This window comes from Mesoplodon bidens (assembly GCF_964165515.1).
Source record: "Mesoplodon bidens genome assembly, chromosome: 5".
NCBI classification, from domain to species: domain Eukaryota; kingdom Metazoa; phylum Chordata; class Mammalia; order Artiodactyla; family Ziphiidae; genus Mesoplodon; species Mesoplodon bidens.
Window position 1 is genome coordinate 83,012,187 of NC_138161.1, and position 16,269 is coordinate 83,028,455.

A 16,269-nucleotide genomic window follows, 5' to 3' on the forward strand; every position below is an offset into this window, starting at 1 on the left:
CTTGCACTTTGCAGAACAATTCTGTTCTGTATTATTCAATACAACCAATTTTAATAAATATTTCTTCTGTAAATTTTTCTCCAAAGGACAAGATAATAGTAACACTGTACTTACTAACAACATAATAGCAGTTTCTCAATTAGACTAGAATTCTAAAGGCAATGAATAACAAAATTGTTGTCTACCTGTTAGAAGAAATTTTTTTAGTTTAGTTTAGTTTTGTTTTGTTTTGTTTTGTTTTTTGCAGTACGTGGGCCTCTCACTGTTGTGGCCTCTCCCATTGTGGAGCACAGGCTCCGGATGTGCAGGCTCAGTGCCATGGCTTATGGGCCCAGCCGCTCTGCAGCACGTGGGATCTTCCCTGACCAGGGCATGAACCCGTGTCCCCTGCATCGGCAGGCAGACTCTCAACCATGGTGCCACCAGGGAAGCCCTAGTATATTTTTATATGTAGCCATTATGGTCTCATAATTCTGCAGGTTTCTTCTTATTGTTATTATAATTATTACAAGTTGCTGTCACTTGACATTTTCTGTACTAAAAAAATATTTTTAAAACAAAATCACAATTAAGATGACATTAGGAGCCTCTCCTCCTATGAACAGAGCTCTCTGTAAATAAAAATAGAAAGAATAAATACCACTGTGGAACAACTTACCACTTCTAAATGATCTGTTATTTGTGTTATCTCATTTAATCATCATAAGATAACTGTAAGCGAGGTATTAAGATGAGGAAACAAATGGCTAGAGAAATAAAGCATTTACCTGCTATCACATGGTTACAGAGCAGTGGACACAGCATTCAAATCCAGGTGTCTGTCTTGTTTCAACATCTGATTTAATTCTTACTATATTTGTCTTTATTTCAAGGAGAATTTGAGTTATCTATAGCTGAGGTTATGTGTAATTGAGACAAGAAAATGTTTATTTCATTTTAAGAAAGATCTTCCAGTAGCATTGAGGTATCATCAAATGTTCTTCAGGGAAATAAAATGCTCTGTGTTGGAAACACATGGCAAACACATCCACAGACTTTGTAGTAAGTGCAGCAGAAATTAGGGAAGTTGCAAATTATATTTTTAGAAGTGCACTTGTGACAGATAAGATTCCTGAAGACTAGAAAATGGTTGTCATAACACACTTATCAGAAAGTCATTAAGTGATGACAAGTATAGGAATAGAAAATTGGTTGGCTTAACATAAATTATGGGGGAAACTATATCAGAAAATCAAGTATGGAGAATAAATGCTTACAAAGATATGCCACATTCAAAATGAAAAATAAAATTGCTTCAGTATTGCTTCAATAACTTATTTTTGTTATCATTGTAAGACAGTACTTTCAGTCACCTGTGGGATATACATTTATACCTGTACTAGTTTCCCACTTAAAACCATGAACTTGTAGTTTCCAATATAGCAAACGTGGTAATGGCTCAAAATAAAGAAGCATATATGGATATCAGTAGTGATGTTCAACTTGAATACATTAGTGTAGCTTCGTGCTTGGTCTTTTCACAAATATGTTTGACTATCCAGTTATATAATAAGGAAGTGCTAGATGTATACATTAATTATTGCTGCATATCCAACCACCCCAAACTCAATGGCTTAACACAAAAAATACTTATTCTCATGCCTCTGTGGATTTCTAGAGTTTGATAATATAGACTATGCTTTGCTTCAAGCTGTTGGTCTGATTAAGCTTAACTGACAGCTCTGCTTTAAGCATGTTCATCTGGGATCCAGGCTGTAGAGATGGTAGCTACTGAAATATGTTGGCTAATTCTAGGTGTCAACTGGACTTGGCTTAGTGTACCCAGATATTTGGCCAGTACTATTCTGAGTGTGTCTGTAATAGTGTTTTCAGATGAGATTAACATTTGAATCAATAGACTGGCTAAAGCAGATTGCATTCCCTAATGTGAGTGGCCTTCACCCAGTCAGCTGGAGATCTGGTAATAACAGAAAGGCATACTTGCAGGTAAGAAGGAACTCCTCTCCCTGACTACCGTGAGCCAGGACTTGGGTCTTTTCTTGTGTTTGGACTCCAACTGAAACGTAGATTCTTCTTGAATCTTAAAACTGTTGACTTTCAGATTTCAGGTCTTGGGATTTCTCAGTCTTCATAATCATATGAGCCAATTCCTTGTAATATACATTATATATTATATAGTAAGGAATGATAATATGTAATATGTAATGATGTTATATAATATATATTAAATATAATATTATATTGTCTTTATACATATAAATAATATACATGTATCTTATTGATTCTATTTCTCTGGAGAGCCCTGAATAATATAACCAAGGAATATCTTCTGAAGAAAAGAAGAACTTTCTTAAGCCTTAGCTCATTGATACTTTCATTTGTATTCTATTAGCCAGAACAATCAGACGTACAAAAGTCATGTCCTAAAGTCAGGGAAGAAGAGAAGGACACTATACTCACTATGTGGCCATGGCAAGGATGAAGATTTGGGGCCATCCATTCATTATACTTCAATATAGCCAAAATTTTAACATGAGGATCCATGAGCATTGATATAATGTCTACTTTTTAGCCTTTCTGCTAATCAAGATAATAAAACTGCTCACCTGTGGAATATATTTCCATTACATAAAGTGTAAGGATCAGACATACAATTTAGAAAATTGTGTTATAAATACGATCCCTCTCCAGTATTTAGAAGGTACTCTAGAAAGTAAACTGACAAAAATATAACTGTAAAATTAAGAGGTATTAGCTGCTTTAGAGGATTAAAATATTTTGCATTTGGTTTTGGTTTTACTAGATATGGTCATTAAACCTGGAAATTTTAATTTTGCCTTCACTGTCACTCACTCCTAAAACCTCAAAATATACATGATGGAAATGCTCCAACTGAAAGATACAGACAATTAGAAAGAGAGAGGGAGAAAGGAGGGGAGAGAGAGAAAGAAAGAGAGGTATTGAGAAAGTACGCAATTTTTCAAAAATTATAGTTTATATTCTCAAAAAGAACAAATATTGCATACAGAAGCAAGGAGTGTGATATCACAATAAATCACAGTAAATAAATAAATAAATAAAAGCATTTAGAGAACAAGAAAGATCTTAGGATTTACAATATCATGGCAGAAATATAAAATTTAATAGACTGAGAAAATAATTTGAACAGACTTTCTGTAAAGTAGAACAACAACAAAAAGAGATGGAAAGTAGGATGTTAGAAAAATTAAAGCATTGACCCAGGATGTCTGATATCCAATATTAATCTATTAAGATTTCCAGAAGGCAGAAACATAAAAAAACAGAAGTCATCATTCAATAAATAATACAAGAATTCTGCCGCTACTCTCCCCAAATCCTCCGAACTGAAAAAAAAGGAATTTTATCAAACTTTTAAGGTAAGAATATGGCCATGCTATTTAAAATGTTCCACAATGCAAAATAGAAAGGGAAATTTAAAAATAAATTGTTTTAATGAAAAAAACCCACACTATACCTAATAATGATTTTTTTTTTTTTAAAAAAGGAAAACATTGATTTACAATAGGCACAAGTATCATGAGTCAGTTGGGCTGAAGTATGTGTGTAGGAATAAAACATTAAAGTCTCTGAGGTGAAGGAAGCATGTATTATTGTGTACTTAAAAAAATGACAGTGTTAATATAGCAAAGACAGGACGGATGGATAACTGATATAAGAAAAGGCTGGAGAAATAAGCAGAGTAGAAAATGTAAAATCTTCTGGGCTTGTTGAGAAAGTTGTCATTAAATACAATAGGATGGCATGAGAGTGTTTTAAGAGTGGAAAGAACTGATCAGATGTGTTTAATTATGAAGTATGTTCAATTATAATAATTTCACCAATTTTGCAATCTTGAAGAATCCTTTTGGTGTCTAATCATGGGTCACAGAGAAAATGCATACTTGCTCATGATAATGAATCTGATAATGGACAATGAGAGTTAAGTTACATATAAACAGAACAGGTGATAACCTATATTATATAATTTCATAGACAAATAGAAACTACTTACCTAAAATATTACATTACTTCATTTATTTACTGATACTTATAATGTATTCAACATGGCACACATATGAAAGTATCATCTTATTCTTCCAATCTCCCCACCCCAATACCCCAATATGGCTTTAGAAGAGACAATACTTGTTTTCAATTTATACTAAAGAGAAAAAGACTATAAAAAGCCTTTAGATTGTTTTATCAAAGTCGACCAGGGATTGAACTCATGCCCCCTACAGTGGATGCGCAGAGTCTTAACCACTGGGCTGCCAGGGAATTCCCTCAAGGTCCTTTTTTTGAGTCAGTTTTCCAAACCTTTCTTTTAAAGGTCTGGTTCTTGCTTACATTTCCAGGCTTATCTTTTGCCTTTTTATCTTTATACATCATGGTCTTTTGCTACAGCAATTTTTTTGCTTTCATAGGAACTTGAATGTCAATTACTCTTTATATATTGTGAGTTGTTTGGGGTCAGAGATAATAACTTTTTATGTTATGGTTATTTATGAGATATATGTCCAACATATTTCTTTGTCAGATACTATGCTGCAGACCAGGGACAAACATATATTATATGGTTTTGTCTTGGTTCTAGTAGTACTGTTCTATAGCAAGTGCTAAATATATATTTCTTGACTGTGTTATTAAGAAAATACTGTGTTATTAAGAAAAGAAATACCAAATAAATATTTTTTGAATGAATTTTACTCTCAATTTTCTTTTTATCATTTAAAGCTTAAGTTTGAATAGATAGAGCTGTATTCACAGACAAAACTTTATTTGATAGCTCTTTCTTATCAGGAAATATCTCTATATTAGGCAGAATTTTGTCCCCATGGCATTTGGCCCTAGTGTTACATCAAAGAATACATTATATTACATGGCAAAAAAGACACTGGAGCTGTAATTAAGGTTACTAATCAGTTGAGTTTAAGATAGAAAGATTATTTGGGATTATCCAGGTAGGCACAATGCAATCACATGAGCCCTTAAAAGCAGAAAAGCAAGTCAGAGAAATGTGGATAAAGGGTAAATCAGAGAGATTTGAAGCATGAGAAAGACTTTGCCTCTTACTGTTGGCTTGAAGATGGAGGGAACCACATGGTAAACATGAGAAGGAAATAAATTCTGCCAATAATTACTAATCTTGAAAAAAGACCCCAAGCCCTAGGTTGAATTGCAGCCCTGCTGACATTTTGCTCTTGGCCTTGTAACACACTGAACTGAGATTTCACCTATGTCATGCCAGACTTTTGACCTACCAAAACTGTGATATGATAAATGAGTGTAGTTACAAGCTGCTATATTTGCAACTGGTTATGTAGCAATAGAAATCTAATTTACTATCTAAATTGATGTTCATTGCTATTGTGTTTTTAGTTCCCATGACAACACTTTAATGTTAAGAGATTTAATCACATAGAAAAACCACACATGTAATTAAATTTAATTGTGTGTTTAATAAATTTTAAATATGACACCATTTTTACTTTCAGTGAAAGCATAGTCAATGTATGGGCAGTATACAGATTTGCATCTGTTTCTGAAGAGATTTTGTGTTATATTAGAAAAAGCACTGGAAGAGCAACCAAAATAGCTGATATCAAGTGCAATACTGGCCACTTGAGCCTACAAAAATCTCATTTTCTCTGTAAGTAATATTTCTCATATTTAAAGTGGGGGTCATGTCAGCTCTCTCCCCTCTCACGGGGTTGTGAAATTCTAATGAAATAAGATGTATAAATACACTTTGTAAAACATAAAACATAATGCAAATGTGACTTATGATTATTATTAGACTACTGCTAAGTAGTCTAAGTGAAATATTCATGTTTATGTTTTCTTAGTGCAGATTAGTTTCCATAATTGCATAGTAATTAGGCTTATAATCAATGTAGCCTTCTCAAAAAAGTAAATGGATCAATGAATGGATAGATGGATAGATTGTCAAAGGTATATGCACTTAGATTTTTTTAGAAAAAATATTGTGCTCTAAGGAAGCTTTAAAATGTATTTAGAAAACTCCTCTTTCTGCATAAATTATTTTAGAGGGTTAATATAATTGGAAATGTTTCATCTCACTAAATGTCACCATATAATTTATATACATTTTTTAAAGCAAAGTTGCTCAAGCAGCAAATTCAAAGAACAGGAATCTTTATATTATATATGTGGCATTATTAATTTTGCAGCATCTCCAGGAGATGCTAAAAATAGTATGTCATTAAATCATAGGTGTATATAGAGTTTTTTCTAAGGTCTAGCTACTCACAAGTCTAAGCTCACAAAGAAAATATAAAGGCATTAAAAACTCATTAATATAAATAATAGAGTGAGCAAAACAGATATTGCCTTAGGCAGGACATTTATTGGTCAATAACTCTTTATTAGTTGTCTATGTTATCATCTCTTTATTTTAACCCTTCCCTTCTTATCCTTTGATCTGGTAATTCCTTTTTACACCATGGACCCTTGTGTTATTTTCTGGCAAGGAAACTGACATAGAAAAGATTCAACATAATTAATCTACACTTAAAGGTTTTCACTATATCTTTATTAATACTGAATGTTTAAATTAAATAGTTTTTTTCTTTTTCAATGATTTTCAAACTATGACTATAATGTGCTTTTCTTTATATTTATGCTTACTGGATTTATTGAACTTCTTTTATCCTTAGGTTCATAGTTTTCATCAAACTAGGATATTCCTTGGCCATAATTTCTTAAAATATTTTTTCTTCTACCTTCAGTCCTTATTCCCTTTGTGCTTCATTCTATTACTGTGTTCAAGCACACTGATCTTTTCTTCTGTGGCATCTAATCTTCTGTTAACATGAACCAGTGTACTATTTATTTCAAATATTGTTTTGTACATCTAAAAGATTTATGGACTTATTTTTTAGAAGCTTTGGTCTTTTTTGCTATCTTCTAGTTCCCTCCTCATCATATTCATAGTTTTGTTTATATTCTGAGCATCTGGGACATATATATTAGGTATTTTAATACATTGTCCACTAATTCCTTCATCTCTGTCATTTCTGCATCTCTTTCTTTTGATTCATTTTTCTGCTGATTAGCAACCATATTTTCTTCCTGCCTATTTGCATACCTAGTATTGTTGTATTAGATCTTAGAAATTATGATTTTTACATTGTGGAGTGATGGATTTTCTTTTATTTCTTTAATAAGTTTTGGATTTTTCTCTGTCATGTAGGTAAGCTACTTTTTTGATCCTTTTGGGACAGCCATTAAGCCTTGTGAGGGTGAGTTTAGAGGAGTCTTTACAGCTAATTTGACCCAACTTCTAAAGTGATACCCATGTGTGAACTATCTCTTATGCCCCGTAAAGTAAAATGCATTTCTGCATTTGTATTTTTGAGCTCTAGGATTTGTTTAGATTGGTATTACCCCAGCCACCTCACGGAATATCACCCTATTCATATTCAGACAAGTAATAAGGTAAATATGCAAGAAAACCTCTCTGTAGTCCTCTGAAGCTCTCTCTCTGTGCTGTCAACTCCTCCCCCATATTCTTTCAGACACATTGAGCCTCCTCTACCTCCTTCCACCCCAACCGCTGGCTCTTCAGCTGGTTGAGATTACTTGGCTTTGTTTGGTTTCTCTTTCCCTGCACCACAGCCTGGAAACTGACTTCAGAAAGTAATCCATGTTAAGCATAAGGCTGGTTTATTTGTTTTCTTTCTCTCAAGGATCACAGTCCTGTTCTGGCTGTTTTCTGATGTCTGAAACCTGTATATATATATATGTGTGTGTGTGTGTGTGTGTATATATATATATATATATATATATATATATATATATATACACATACATGTATATATATATATGTTTTTATAGCTGTTTAAAGAAGCAGAGCTATTCTTAGAGCAGTGCTTTATGGGCAGAAGTGGAAATACGCTTGAAGTCATTAAAATTTTTTTTCTATTTCTTTCACTGAAAAGGCCCAGAAATAATGATACATCATAAACACAAGGATACCCAGCATCCAGATCCTTGTTTTAAAATACTATTAATCACTGAGATGAAACAAAACCCCTTATGGCTGACTTCCAATTTCCAATTGACTGATTACAGATATGGGACAGGAAAAGTAAGAGATGAGGCTGGAAATTCTTATTACACTGGCAAGTAAAAAATGCTAAAAAAAATGATGACAGTATGTCAAAATTTTAAAGGTGTCTGAACAGCTCATATATCAAACATTTCAAGAATGCCAGTGAAAAAGAGATGGGCTAATGTTTTAGGAGTAAAGGTTTTTCTCAAATTATAGAATGACTTTGACATTGTAGGAAAAAATGAATAAATATAGATTCACTTTAACAAAGCCTAAAATAAAAACCTTCACAAGATAAAGAGATCCACCAATAATTTAACTGCCTGGTAGAAAAAATTCAACATTCTTCTGATGAGGATAACAAAATTAAGATTTTCTTCAATATAGCATCTATAAAGTTTTATATATAGTTAAAATTTTAGACATGTGAAGAGGCAGTAAATTTGAATCCATAATAAAAGGAGAAAGCAAGTGAATAGAAAAAGATACTCAGATGGCACATTTGTTGGAAATAGCAGCCAAAGTCTTCGAAATTACTATTAAAAATATGTTAAATAATTTACAGTAAAAGATGAATAGAATGGTAAAGATATAAGTAATCTTAGGACAGATTGAAATCTCTTTGAAAAGTACCAAAAATAAATCTGAGAACTAAAATGATACAATATTTGAAATAAAATTATTAGATGGGAATAATAATAATACAGAGAAAAGAATCATTGTACTTGAAGACCAGTAAATAGAAACTATTCAATCTAATCTGAAGCACAGATAAAAAATATATATATATTAAAAAATAAACAGAGCCACAAAGACAAGGGGATGATAAAAACAGTCTAAAATACATGTAATTGTTGTCCCAGGAGGAGGAGCAATACTGGGAAAGAAAAAATATTAACAGTGACTAAAAATTTTAGTAGATTTTTAAAAAATCAATCCACAGAGCCAAGAAAAAAGGAAATTCCAACCTGGACAAATACAATAAAAACCACACCAGGTCTCAGTATGTTCAAACTGCTAAAAATGAGATATAAAGAGAACATCTTGAAAGCAACCAGTTAAAAAAGAGAGAGAGAAAAAAAGAAAAAAGGGAGAGAGAGAGAGAGAGAGAGAGAGAGAGCAAGCAATGCATAAAGTAGAGAAGAATAAACAGGACAGCTAATTTCTCAGAAGAAGTAATGGAGGGCAAAAGGCAATGAAATGACATCTTTAAAGTGCTTAAGAAAACAAAAAGTGCCCTCCCATCAGGAAACTTGCTCAAGCCTCTTAGATAGCCTCATCCACCAGAGGGCAGAAAGAAGAAGCAAGAAGACTTACAATCCTGCAGCCTGTGGAACAAAAACCACATTCACAGAAAGACAGACAAGATGAAAAGCCAAAGGGCTATGTACCAGACGAAGGACCAAGATAAAACCCCAGAATAACAACTAAATGAAGTGGAGATAGGCAACCTTCCAGAAAAAGAATTCAGAAAAATGATTGTGAAAACTATCTACAACCTCAGAAAAAGAATGGAGGCAAAGATTAAGAAGATGCAAGAAATGTTTAACAAAGACCTAGAAGAATTAAAGAACAAACAGAGATGAACAACACAATAACTGAAATGAAAACTGCACTGGAAGGAATCAGTAGCAGAATAACTGAGGCAGAAGAACAGATAAGTGACCTGGAAGACAAAATGGTGGAATTTACTGTTGTGGAAAAGAATAAAGAAAAAAGAATGAAACGAAATGAAGACAGTCTAAGAGACCTCTGGTACAACATTAAATGCAACAACATTCGCATTATAGGGGCCCCAGAAGGCAAAGAGAGAGAGAAAGGACCCGAGAAAATATTTGAAGAGATTATAGTTGAAAACTTCCCTAACATGGGAAAGGAAACAGCCACCTAAGTCCAGGAAGTGCAGAGAGTTTCATACAGGATAATCCCAAGGAGAAACATGCTGAGACACATAGTAATCAAATTGGCAAAAATTAAAGACAAAGAAAAATTATTGAAAGCAACAAGGGAAAAATGACAAATAACATACAAAGGAACTCCCATAAGGCTAACAGCTAATTTCTCAGGAGAAACTCTGCAAGCCAGAAGGGAGAGACAAGATATACTTAAAGTGATGAAAGGGAAAAACCTACAACCAAGATTACCCTACCCAGCAAGGATCTCATTCAGATTTGATGGAGAAATCAAAGGGTTTACAGACAAGCAAAAGCTAAGAGAATTCAGCACCAGCAAACCAGCTCTAAAACAAATGCTAAAGGAACTTCTCTAAGTGGGAAAAAAAGAGAAGAAAAGGACCTACAAAAACAAACCCAAAAACAATTAAGAAAATGGTAATAGGACATACATAACAATAATTACCTTAAAGGTGAATGGATTAACTGCTCCAACCAAAAGACACAGACTTACTGAATGGATACAAAAACAAGATCCATATATAGGCTGTCTACAAGAGACCCACTTCAGACCTAGGGACACATACAGACTGAAAGTGAGGGGATGTCAAAAGGTATTCCATGTAAATGGAAATCAAAAGAAAGTTGGAGTAGCAATACTCATATCAGATGAAACAGACTTTAAAATGAATAATGTTACAAGAGACAAGGAAGGACACTACATAATCATCAAAGGATCAATCCAAGAAGAAGATATAACAATTATAAATATATATGCACTCAACATAGGTGCACCTCAATACATAAGGCAACTGCTAACAGCTATAAAAGAGGAAAATGACATTAACACAATAATAGAGGGGGACTTTAACACCTCACTTACACCAATGGACAGATCATCCAAAATGAAAATAAATAAGGAAACAGAAGCTTTAAAAGACACAATAGACCAGATAGATTTAACTGATACTTATAGGACATTCCAGCCCAAAACAGTAGAATACACTTTCTTCTCAAGTGAGTGTGGAACATTCTGCAGGATAGATCACACCTTGGATCACAAATCAAGCCTCAGTAAATTTAAGAAAATTTAAATCATATCAAATATCTTTACTAAACTAACTGCAACATTATGAGATTAGAAATCAATTATGGGCTTCCCTGGTGGCGCAGTTGTTGAGAGTCCGCCTGCCGATGAAGGGGACGGGAGATCATGCACCAGTCTGGGAGGAACCCATATTCCATGGAGCCTCTGGACCCATGAGCCATGGTCACTGGGCCTGCATGTCTGGAGCCTGTGTTCTGCAGCGGGAGAGGCCACAGCAGTGAGAGGTCGGCGTACCGGAAAAAAAAAAAAAAGAAATCAATTACAAGCTAAAAAACGTAAAAAACACAAACACATGTAGGCTAAAAAATACATTACTAAATAACCAAGACATCCCTGAAGACATCAAAGAGGAAATCAAAAAACATCTAGAGACAAATGACAATGGAAACATGATGATCCAAAACATATGGGATACAGCAAAAGATGTTCTAAGGGAAGTTTAGAGCTATACAAGCCTACCTCAAAAAACATGAAAAATCTCAAATAAACAATCTAACCTTACACCTAAAGGAACTAGAGAAAGAAGTAAAAACAAAACTGAAAGTTAGCAGAAGGAAGTATATCATAAAGATCAGAGTGGGAATAAATGAAATAGAAACAAAGAAAACAATAGCAAAGATCAATAAAACTAAAATCTGGTTCTTTGAGAAGATAAACAAGATTCATAAACCATTAGATAAACTCATCAAGAAAATGAGGGAGAGGACTCAAATCAATAAAATTAGAAATGAAAAAGGAAAAGTTACAACAGAGACCACATAATTAGTAGTCTCTCCTAAGAGACTACTACAAGAAAGTCTATGCCAATAAAATGGACAACCTGGAAGAAATGGAAAAATTCTTAGAAAGGTAAACCTTCCAAGACTGAACCAGGAAGAAATAGAAAATATGAGCTAACCAATAACAAATAATGAAACTGAAACTGTGATTAAAGTTCTTCCAACAAACAAAAGTCCAGGACCAGATGGCTTCACAGGCGAATTCTACAAAACATTTAGAGAAGAGCTACCAACCATCCTGCTCAAACTCTTCCAATTAATTGCAGAGGAAGGAACACTCCCAAATGCATTCTATGAGGCCACCATCACCCTGATACCAAAACCAGACAAAGATACTACAAAAAAAGAAAATTACAGACCAATATCACTGATGAATATAGATGCAAAAATCCTCAACAAAATACTAGCAAACAGAATCCAACAACACATTAAAAGAATAATACACCATGATAAAGTGGGATTTATCCCAGGGATGCAAGGATTCTTCGATATACACAAATAAATCAACGTGATACGGCATATTAACAAACTGACAGATAACAACCATATGATCATCTCAATAGATGCAGAAAAAGCATTTGAAAATATTCAACACCTATTTATGATAAAAACTCTCCAGAAAGTTGACATAGAGGGAAACTACCTCAACGTAATAAAGGCCATATATAACAAACATATAGCAAACCTCATTCTCACTAGTGAAAAACTGAAAGCATTTCCTCTAAGATCAGGAACAAGACAAGGATGTCCACTCTCACCACTATTATTCAGCATAGTTTTGGAAGTCCTAGCCATGGAAATCAGAGAAGAAAAAGAAAGAAAAGTAATACAAATTGGAAAAGAAGAAGTAAATCTGTCACTGTTTGCAGATGACATGATACTATACATAGAGAATCCTAAAGATGCCACCAGAAAACTACTAGAGCTAATCAATGAATTTGGTAATTTGCAGGATACAAAATTAATGCACAGAAGTCTCTTGCATTCCTATACACTAATGATGAAAAATCTGAAAGAGAAATTAAGGAAACACTCCCATTTACCATTGCAACAAAAAGAATAAAATACGTAGGAATAAATCTACTTAGGGAGACAAAAGAACTGTATGCAGAAAACTATAAGACACTGATGAAAGAAATTAAAGATGATACCAACAGATGGAGAGATATGCCATGTTCTTGGATTGGAAAAATCAATATTGTAAAAATGCCTATACTACACAAAGCAATCTACAGATTTAATGCAATCCCTATCAAATCACCAATAGCATTTTTTACAGAAGTAGAACAAAAAATCTTAAAATTTGTATGGAGACACAGAAGACCCTGAATAGCCAAAGCAGTCTTGAGGGAAAAAATGGAGCTGGAGGAATCAGACTTCCTGACTTCAGACTATACTACAAAGCTATAGTAAACAAGACAATATGGTACTGGCACAAAAACAGAAACATACATCAAAGGAACAAGATAGAAAGCCCAGAGATAAACCCACATACCTATGGTCAACTAATCTATGACAAAGGGGGCAAGGATATTCAATGGAGAAAAGACAATCTCTTCAATAAGTGGTGCTGGGAAAACTGGACAGCTACATGTAAAAGAATGAAATTAGAACACTCCCTAACACCATACACAAATATAAATTCAAAATGGATTAGAGACCTAAATGTAAGATGGAACACTATAAAACTCTTAGAGGAAAACATAGGAAGAACACTCTTTGACATAAATCACAGCAAGATCTTTTTTGATCCACCTCCTAGAGTAATGGAAATTAAAACAAAAATTAAGAAATGGGACCTAATGAAACTTCAAAGCTTTTGCACAGCAAAGAAAACCATCAACAAGACCAGAAGATACCCTCAGAATGGGAGAAAATATTTGCAAATGAATCAGCCGACCAAAGATTAATCTCCAAAATATATAAACAGCACATGCAGCTCAATATTAAAAAAAAAAAAAAAAACAACCTAATCCAAAAATAGGAAGAAGACCTAAATAGTCATTTCTCCAAAGAAGACATACCGATGGCCAAGAAGTACATGAAAATCTGCTCAACATCACTAATTATTAGAGAAATGCAAATCAAAAGTACAATGAGGTATCAACTCACACCAGTTAGAATGGGTATCATCAGAAAATCTACAAACAACAAATGCTGGAGAGGGTGTGGAGAAAAGAGAACCCTTTTGCACTGTTGGAGAGAATGTAAATTGATACAGCCATTATGGAGAACAGTATGGAAGTTCCTTAAAAAACTATAAATGGAATTACCATATGATGCAACAATCCCACTACTGGGCATATACCCAGAGAAAACCATAATTCAAAAAGACGCATGCACCCCAATATTCATTCCAGTACTATTTACTATTGTAAATAGTCATTTACAATGGAAGCAACCGAAATGCCTATTGACAGATGAATGGATAAAGAAGATGTGGTACATATATACAATGGAATATTACTCAGCCATAAAAAGGAATGAGATTGGGTCATTTGTAGAGATGTGGATGGATCTAGAGACTGTCATACAGAGTGAAGTAAGTCAGAAAGAGAAAACCAAGTATCGTATATTAACGCATATATGTGGAACCTAGAAAAATGGTACAGATTAACTCGTTTGCAGGGCAGAAATTGAAACACAGATGTAGAGAACAAATGTATGGACACCAAGGGGGGAAAGCGGCGGGGCTGTGGGGTGTGTGTGTGATGAATTGGGCGATTGGAATTCACAAGTATACACAGATGTGTATAAAGTTGATGACTTTAAGAACCTGCTGTATAAAAAAATAAATTAAAAAAGGGATAAAATTTAAAAAAGAAAACAAAGTACATTTACCCTTATTTTTAGGAAATGCAAATTAAACTAATATTAGTGGATAGAGGGTCATCATGTCTGCAACTTACTCTCAAATGGTCCCAAGAAAAAGAAACAGGTACATATAGCAGATAACGCACATATGGTAAAATGTTAACCTTTGGGGAATCTGGGTGAAGGATATATAAAAATTCTTTGTACTACCTTTGAAAGTTTTCTGTACACAGTACAAAGTTAGAAAAAAGGAAAAAAACTGTACATTTACCTAGAATTTTATATCCAGTGAAGGTATTCTTCAAAAAGGAAGCCAAATAAACTTTCAGAAAAACAAAACCAAAGAAAATCTAGGACTAACAGAGCAGAGTTGCAAGGGTCACCACAGGAAGTGAATCCAGCTGAAGAAAATGAGACTGGAAATAATTCTTGCCTTATATGAAGTGGTATGATGTTAATTCAAGGTAGGTGAAAAGTTAAGGAAGCATATTGTAATCCCTAAAAAAATCACTATAAAACTAATTGAAACAGTGAATAATAAAATTCTATGTAGGAGATCAAATAGAATACTAAAAACAGTCAATTATTTTCATTATTTTAACAGAAAGTAGGGGAGGGGATGGAAACTAGGGACTTGAGGGCTCCTGGCCCAATGTTCTGCCTCCTTGGTGTGGACTGGACCCTGCTGGCCCCTCAGCAGAAAATTACTAAAGAAATAAATGGCATTCTACAAAAATTGAGGCAGAAGATCAAAATCTGAGTCGTAGGCGGGTTGAATTTCAATATAGTGCAGGTGAAGCTGGGAAATGATATGGTTAAAAAATATAATTATGTGTTTCCAGGAAATGGCTTGGTAGCATACAAAGATGGGCAACTCTTATATAAACAGATTATTCAAGGTCACCTTGGTAAGGCCCTAATCCAAGATTTAATCAATGACTGTCTGAGCTACATTGTAGAAACCAAACTCCTGAAGTAGAAGGGGTGCTTTCATTGAAATTCTAAATGGGTTGTGAATTCATCCTCTATTGAAAGAATCTGCAGCCCCAAAGAACACATGGAGTTCTATACACATTATAAAGAAAGAAAATATAAGACAAAAATGTGTAGCAGATCTGTGGAAAGCATTTGCAAATAAAGGCCTCACCTTTTCTGTAGGAGGCCAGATCAGCTTTGAGGTCTTTCGGGATAGATAGAGCAAGAGGTATTGCCTGGGACATGTGGAAAATCATGGTTATAAGACCATTTCTCTCTTTGGAGACAAAACTGTGGCAGGTGGGAACGACCATGAGATCTTCACAGACCTGGGAACTGCAGGCCACATGAGTCTATGCCTGAGGACACAGGCAAGATCTGTGAAGAGCTCTTGTACTAATGGTCATTTTCCCTGTGGGAAGAAGAAGGAGCTAATGAGCCTGACAGGGTCATTTGGTGGCCAAAGCCAAGGTCTCCCCTTCATATGCCCACACGACCCAGCCCAGGCCAGGCTCTCCGCAGGGTTCAGTCATCTCATAGGGTCCTGACAGTGATATCCTCATGCAGCAGAGAAATCTCCTCTATCCCCAAACACATGAGGCCTTC

The 16,269-nt window shown here is 34.3% G+C and overlaps 1 pseudogene across 1 annotated transcript; it reads left to right on the plus strand.

Annotated features, from left to right (window-relative positions):
- Positions 1-15,307: 15,307 nt before the first annotated feature.
- Positions 15,308-16,063, plus strand: LOC308617939 (phosphomannomutase 2-like; annotated as a pseudogene). Its single transcript has one exon. The product of its transcript is annotated as a phosphomannomutase 2-like (transcript).
- The last annotated feature ends 206 nt before the right edge of the window (positions 16,064-16,269 follow it).